Genomic DNA, 7290 nt, shown 5'->3' on the forward strand with positions numbered 1-7290 from the left:
TGAAGAGGAAGAGCTGCTGCCTTGGGAGACAGGTAATAAGTTCCCTGTCTATGGAGGGATGCAAGCACAGGCTGGCTCCAGTGATCACTTGAGGTGTTGTAGAGGGGCTTGAATTCAATAACCTTCATTTACTTGTACTTTCCAGAATATTTATTAAACGCCTCCAGTGTTCCAGGCACTGTTCCAGGCACTGGTGGAACAATTCAGAATCCCTGCCCACATGGGGTTACATCCTAGTGGTTTTGAATTCTAACACTCTAGGCAGCCCCTTCCAGATGTGTAGGGCACCCAGGTGGCTCCCACACCCTCACCCAGCCCCCTGTCTGAAATTCTACCAGTGAGTCACGAAGACCCTAAGGCGCTGGACTGATCAACTTAGCCATATATTTATTGATTCTGCCCCTGCTTATTGAGTACCTACTGTGTACCAGGTTCCACACACAGAGCCCGGAATCCAGAGATGATCAAGACATAGCCCTTGTCCTCCAAAGGAGCTCAGATCAGGTTGGGGAGAGGTGTGAAAGAGCAGGGACAGCCTAGGCCAACCTGTGCTGTTATAGGGGGCACAGGGGCTGGGCTGAGGGGTAATCTGGGGAGGCTTCTCAGAGGAGCTGTGCTGGAGTGTTGACAGCCAGGTGGGGGAAAGGACACATAACTGAGAATGCAGTGAGCTCACCTCATGTCTGTTCGCCAACACACACACACACACACACACACACACACACACACACACACACACGGGCCAAACTGTCCCTGCTCAGTGCCTAGGACACAGCAGATGCAAAACAATTGCTGGTTAGACTGAAGTCAACTGAAAAGTCAGCATCAGCAGGTGCAAATGTCTGCAGGCACAGGGAACTGTGGGAAGGGGTGGTACTGCTAGGGGTTGGGGGGGAAGGGGAGCTGGGCCACTTCGCAATCCAGGAACAGTGGGGCCTCTGGCTCACTGGCGCCGGCCCCCATGCTCCTCCCCGGGCAGCCTCTGCCCACCTTCCCACAGTTGCTCCCCTCCTCGCTCCGGCCGCCAGGGGGCTCCCACCACACGTGGATGAGAGGTTCACAAGCGGCAGCCAGACTGGGGCCCAGACAGCCTGCCCCTGGCAGGAGTGAGTAGAGCCCTGGCCTGGCAGCCTGGGGGGGGGGGGGGCATCTTGTCCACTGGACCCACAGGCTCGAGCAGCCCAACAGCCAGCCCGGCAGATAAGCACAGGCCTCCCCGGCCTCACCTTCATGCCAGGCTCCGCCTGGGGGCCAGGATACCCAGCTCTCTCACTTTCTGGCCTTGAGCCCCTGGGCCAGTTAGTGGCTTACCCTCTCTAGGTGTGATCTTCCTCCCTGAAGGGCTGGGCCAGCTGAACTCCACCGCACAAACTTTTAACGGGACTTCCATGTGCAAGGGTGTCTCGGACATGGGTACAACACAGCCCCTGCCCTGGGGTGGACGGATACAGGTGTGGGAGAGGGGACGGCAAATGAGGAGGTGCCACAAAAGTGCAAAAGGCCACAGAGGGAGTCCTGAGAGCCACCCAGAGGGCCTGGGTTCAAGGCCCAACTCTACCCTGTGTCCTAAGCAAATTTCCTAAGTTATATGAGCCTCATATTTCCCATCTATAAAACCGGAATAATTGAATATATGCAAAAATACTTAGAACGGCGCCTACTCAAGGTTATGTTAAATGTAATTATTTATTATTGTTGTTATTTCAAGGCAGAATGTGTACATGCCTTCCTGGAGATACAAAATAAGCTGAGGCCATTGGAGGAGGAAAGGTTCATGGAGAAGGAGGGGAGGGTGAAGATCTGGGAAGGCTTCTTGGGAGAGATGCCCATTAAAGCTAAGCAAAGTGGAAGCCTAGCTCTTCCAACCAGTGGGACCAGGAGGAGCCAAAACAAGGATGCATGACAAGGCAAGGGATTTCTTGGACTCTTTGGACCCTCAAAACAAGCCTCAGTGGACCAAGAGGATACAAATTTGAAGAAGGCTGGGTCCTGGCGAGAGCTGAGCTGTGCACACAGTGCTGTAATCCCTTACATCTCCAAGGCCACCATGCCCCTTGTCATGAAGCTCTGACTGGGGATCCGGTGACAGGGCTGCTGAACAGAGGCCATCGCAGAACTGGGGAGAAGCAGCTTGGCACAGGGTGTCCTGGGATGGAGTAGAAGAGGGGCTCTGAGAAGGCAAATGGGACCCCTGCCCAGTGCCTGAGGAGTGGGAGCACACTGGGGAACCCAGGGCTGGCAGGCGACGGGGATGGGGGGCAGGCAGCCAGCAGTCAAGCGGCAGGTGTGAGAGACCTGGAGAAATTGATTTATTAGGGACAATGAAAGGAGCTAAATATGTTTGCCGGCTCAGTGATGACTCAGACGCTCCCCCAGGGGTCCACAAAGCGTGAGCATCGAAGAGGCAAAGACAGGCCTCCTCCCACCAGGGCTCTGCCAGCCTTGAACTTGTCCTTCCCAGTGATGGAAGGACCACCCACTGAGTGTCCTGCGGGCCTGGCCTCCGAGGGGCAGCAGAGATCCAGGCACTGCATCCTGCCCGCCTGCCCCCTTCCCCCCAGACCTCCCCAGAATGGCTGCAGAGCGAAGCCTCCCAGTGAGACACATCTGGGTTGAAGTCCTGGCCTTGCCCCAAATTGCTGTGTGATCTCAGGCAAGTGGCTGGCCCTCTTCGGACCCACATTCACCAGGGAGGACAGATCCCCACAGAGCCAGGGCTCTGCCCCGCCCCCCCCCCCCCCCAGTGCCATTCCCATCCCTTTCAGCTTCTCCCAGACCGCAGGGCACAGCCTCCCAGGCCTGACACCAGCAGCTTCCGTCCAGGGGAAAGGAAAGCCAGCTCCCACGGCCCGGCGGGAGAACGCGCTCTTCCGGCTGCGGGAGAAGCGGCGTGAATCAGAGCCCAGGCCCTCGGGCGGCAGGGCAGGCGGGGGAGGGAGAAATGACCTCCTTCTTCTGGGGCAAGGGGCTGGGGCTGCAGCAGGGGTGTGGGTAGGGGGCCTGCAGGGCAGGCGGGCTGGGAGGAGCAGAGGGGGGGGCCGTAGAATCACCCGAGACCCAGGGCCCTCTGGACGGCACAGGCTGGGAGGCAGCTCACCCCCGAAGCCCAGGGAGTTATTCAAACCTCAGGCCTGCCCAGGAGGACACTTCAATGGGTCACAGAAGTCCCTGCCTCTCCCAAGCCCCCCTAGCTTCTCCTGGACCCACAGTGCAAGAGGAGCTGAGGCCTTCACTGCCTTTGCCCCCGCAGGCGACGTTTATGGAGGTTTCCCTTTATGTTCTCCTGTGAGTTCTTAGCAGCAAGTGACCCTCAAACAAGCCCACAAAGACCCAGTGCTCCAGATTTCACCCGGACACCACCCTCCCCCCCAGCATGCCCAAAGCCACCAATCATGGGGCACTAACTAGGACCAGGGCTCTGCCAACATGCGGCTCCCAACCTCCCGCCACTCTCCAGAATGGGCACCGTTATCCTGACTCCACAATAAGGGCTTGGGCTCGCAGGGGCACACAGCCCAGCTAGAGGGCCCGAGCCAGCAGGGAACCACGGCTGGCCGGCCAACGTGAGACCTGTGTAGATTAGGGTGGCCACAGGACCGTCATCCAAAATGGGACCCTTTTGAGAGTGCTGAATGCTGGGTTAGAGAGGATGCTGGGACGACAGGAGTAAACCAGGGCAGCCCCAGGCACCCCGAGCATATGGTCACCCTAGAGATTGGACATATGGACCAGAGTCCAGCAAGGAAGTGGGGGCATCCTAGGTGGCTCTGTGGGCTGGAAGGGGTGTGACCCATGGCTACTTAATCCTGGAGAAGCAAAGGGCAGCTACTTTGTCTAGAGCAGACTGGGCTCAAGGCCGCTACCACCATCCAATTCCAATGAACACTTCCTTCCCCTTTATTAGTCTACACAAGTCCTGCCCCAAAGGTCCACCACCTGCCCCCTGCAGATATTAGTTGGCACTATTAGAGTCTTTTTTTAAAATATGTTTTTATTGATTTTAGAGAGAGGGGAAGGGAGAGGGAGAGATAGATAAACATTGTTGAGAGAGAAACTGCCTCCTGAACGCCCCCTACTGGGGATCAAGCCTGCAACCCAGGTATGTGCCCTGACTGGGAATAGAACCAGCGACCTCTTGGTGCATGGGTCACCACTCAACCACTGGGCAACATCGGCTGGGCGCCACTATTATATTCTTGATGGGGTTTCCCTTGTAGTGCTAAGAGCAAGGGCTCTGGACAGAACCACCATAGGGACCAGGGGCTGTCCATCCTCCCATGAGCAGCAGAAGCCCTCCTCCTATAGGAAGTCCTCCCTCACCATCCCAGCCTCCTCTCTCTGCTTCTGCACAGTGTCCTCTAGCCCTGTCCAGGAATGCCTCAGCCTGTAAAGGCATCCTTCCCCTTCCTCATGCGGAGACTGAGGCTCACAGAGGTTATGGGACATGTTCTAGGCACCCAACACGGAGGAAGCAGAGGCAGAGGGCATCAACTGACCATACTTCATCTCATCTGATCCTCCCAACAGCCCCCAAGGCAGACAGGATTACTCCCATTGAACAGAGGAGAAAGTGGAGGCCCAGAGCCACCTGGGCCAGGAAGTGGCAGCCGATCAACGTGTTTCCATTGAGTTGTTGAGGCCAGGAGGGCCGGGGGACCACAGGCAGTCTTCCGCTGAGGGGGAGGAGGAACTCCTGACCTTTACAGTTCCTTTGATCCTTTGAAGCTGAAGCTTAACTCTCTTCTCTTCCTCCAGCCTCTGAGGAATTTGCACTTCATAAGTAAGAGTCCAGGGAGGATCCAGCTTTGACCCAAAGAAATTACGTTTTGAAGAAAATGTTCCCTATTTTAAAAATAATAAAACATGCTCATTGGAGGAAATTGGAAAATGCAATAATCAGGAAGAAAAACTTAGATCAAGCATTCTTCAACTTGATATATAAACATTTCAGGTTATTTCCAGCACACCTGTCTGCTTTCTGTGTCACATCACTGCCCTCTGACTATATAGGCAAGTTTGTAACATGTCTTTAACACCATAGAATCCATATTTCCCCCTGTGTACCAGTTAGGACAGGCTAGGTTATGCTGTGGTAACAAATAAGCCTAAATCTCAGCAGCTTCACACACAAGACTTACGTTTTACTCACACTGTATACTCAATGAGGGGTTGGGCAGGGGTCTCTGCTTATCACAGTCACTCAGGCACCCAGGCTGAGGAGGTGTCAGCCTGACACAGGCCACCAGGAGCACTGTCTTGACTTGACACATCGCTTCCGTTCACATTTGGCCAAAGCAAGTCACATGGCCACCTAACTTCCAGGGGGCAGGGAAGTACCATCTTACCACCAGCCAGAGAAGAGAGAACAGAAATACGTGGTCCACAGTTCTGATGCCGATTATATCCAGGGTGACTCATTTGTTGGGACCCTCAGGTTTGCAGGGCTGTCAAAGCCGAAACTGAGAGGTCTGGGCAAACAGGAACACATCGTTTACCCTCAGGGGATGGTGTTATCCACTCTTCACAAAGTCACGCCTCAGTGACTACACAACAAACTGTCTAGCAGAGGAGTCATGATTTCTCTCCTGAATCCCCAACTGTTGGAGACTTACATTGTTTCCAGTTTTACATGTTTATAAATACCCTCCCTGTCTTAAATAGCTTCATGACTAAAACCTTGTCCATCTGTCCTCTCAGAAGTGTAGTTACTGGCCATTCTTCAGGCCCAGAATACCTGCTGTCCATTCATATTTCAAAAGGGTTGGCCCACGTACCTCGCCTTCCACGGCATAAGCAGGCGCCCACCTCTGAACGCTCATGGGAGCCGGGAGCCGCAATTCTCACATCTTGGATCAGAACTAGCAGGGTGGCTTGTTCAACACGGATTGCTGGGCCCCAGCCTGAGTTTCTGATTCCGCAGGTCTGAGGTGAGGCCTAATATCTGCATGTCTAACAGGCTCCCAGGCAATGTTGGAGGTCCTGAGGGTCCCAACAAATGAGTCACCCTGGATATAATCGGCATCAGAACTGTGGACCACGTATTTCTGTTCTCTCTTCTCCGGCTGGTGGTCTGGGGCCACACTTTGGAAGCACCGGCCTGATGGTGAAACACCCCTGCTTTGTAATCTGACGGGTCATTCTGCTCAGCTGCTCACCGGTTGTGTAGCCTTGAGCCAGTTATGGAACCTTTCAGCCTCAGGCTCCTCACCTGTGAACTGGAGCCACTGCGAGGATCAGCCCGGTTAACACTGTACAGCTCTGAAAGGCGTGCCGCAGAATTCAGTTAAAGATAGCTAGTTATTCAGCGGTAGATGACAAAACCCCATGTTTTAAAATATTTGTTAATTTGAATGGAATCACACTTATTCAAGTTCTCATGCCTTTTATGTCCCTGAGTGGGAATGAATTTCTTTCCATGTGGTGGTTAAGATTTGATTTTCCTTTTCAGGGTGAATTGTCTGCTCCTGCTTTTTGCCTGGTACCTGCGGCTTTCTGTCTTCCTCGTGGCCTGTCTGGGCTCATTATAGAGCAAAGATGACAGACCCCATTTGCTACAAAATTTTCCAAGGTTGCTGCTTGCCTGTCTACTGAGGTCATTTTTGTGGCTTACGGAATGGCAAAATTCATCTGACTTCCCCACTTTTATTTCCTCTATCACTTTTAAGCTTATTGTCTCCCTTCTCCAGAATGTGAAAAATATAAAGGAATTGGATTTTGAATGATGGCATTTTGTGCACCTTGACAGTTGGGGGGGGGGGGTGGAGGTGGGGAGAGTGCCCTCCTGGCTCACCTCAGCGCTACCCACCCCTTCCCCGGGCCCAGCTCTGCCCTGTCCTTGGTCTCCCAACTGCAGAGGCCCCTGCAGAGAGGCACCAGCAAGGTCAGAGTTGGCTGGGGAAGGTCAGAGTTGGAAGGTCCAGAGGTCCATCCTCCAGCTGGAGACAGGATAACCAAGGATGTAAGAACTGTCCAGGGGTCCATCCTCCAGCTGGAGACAGGATAACCAAGGATGTAAGAACTGTGAGCTTTGCCTCTCTAAGTCTTTCATTTCTCATCTCTAGAATGGGAATGATAATGCCCAGATGAGTTTAAATAGATTAACAGCCACAGTGCGCCTAGCACAGTGCTGGATGCAAAGTACAGGCTCAATAAATGGGACTTGTCTTTGTGCCCAGTTCTATCCCCCGGGGAGGGGTGTGAGCCCCACAGCCTTTCCCTCTCTTTTGCAGCAAGGCTCCCCGTCCCCAGATCTCAGGAGATGAACCTCAGAGCCTCAAAGCCCTGGGGGGT

The sequence above is a fragment of the Miniopterus schreibersii genome (genome assembly GCF_964146895.1).
Source record: "Miniopterus schreibersii genome assembly, chromosome: 2".
Taxonomy (NCBI): Eukaryota; Metazoa; Chordata; class Mammalia; order Chiroptera; family Miniopteridae; genus Miniopterus; species Miniopterus schreibersii.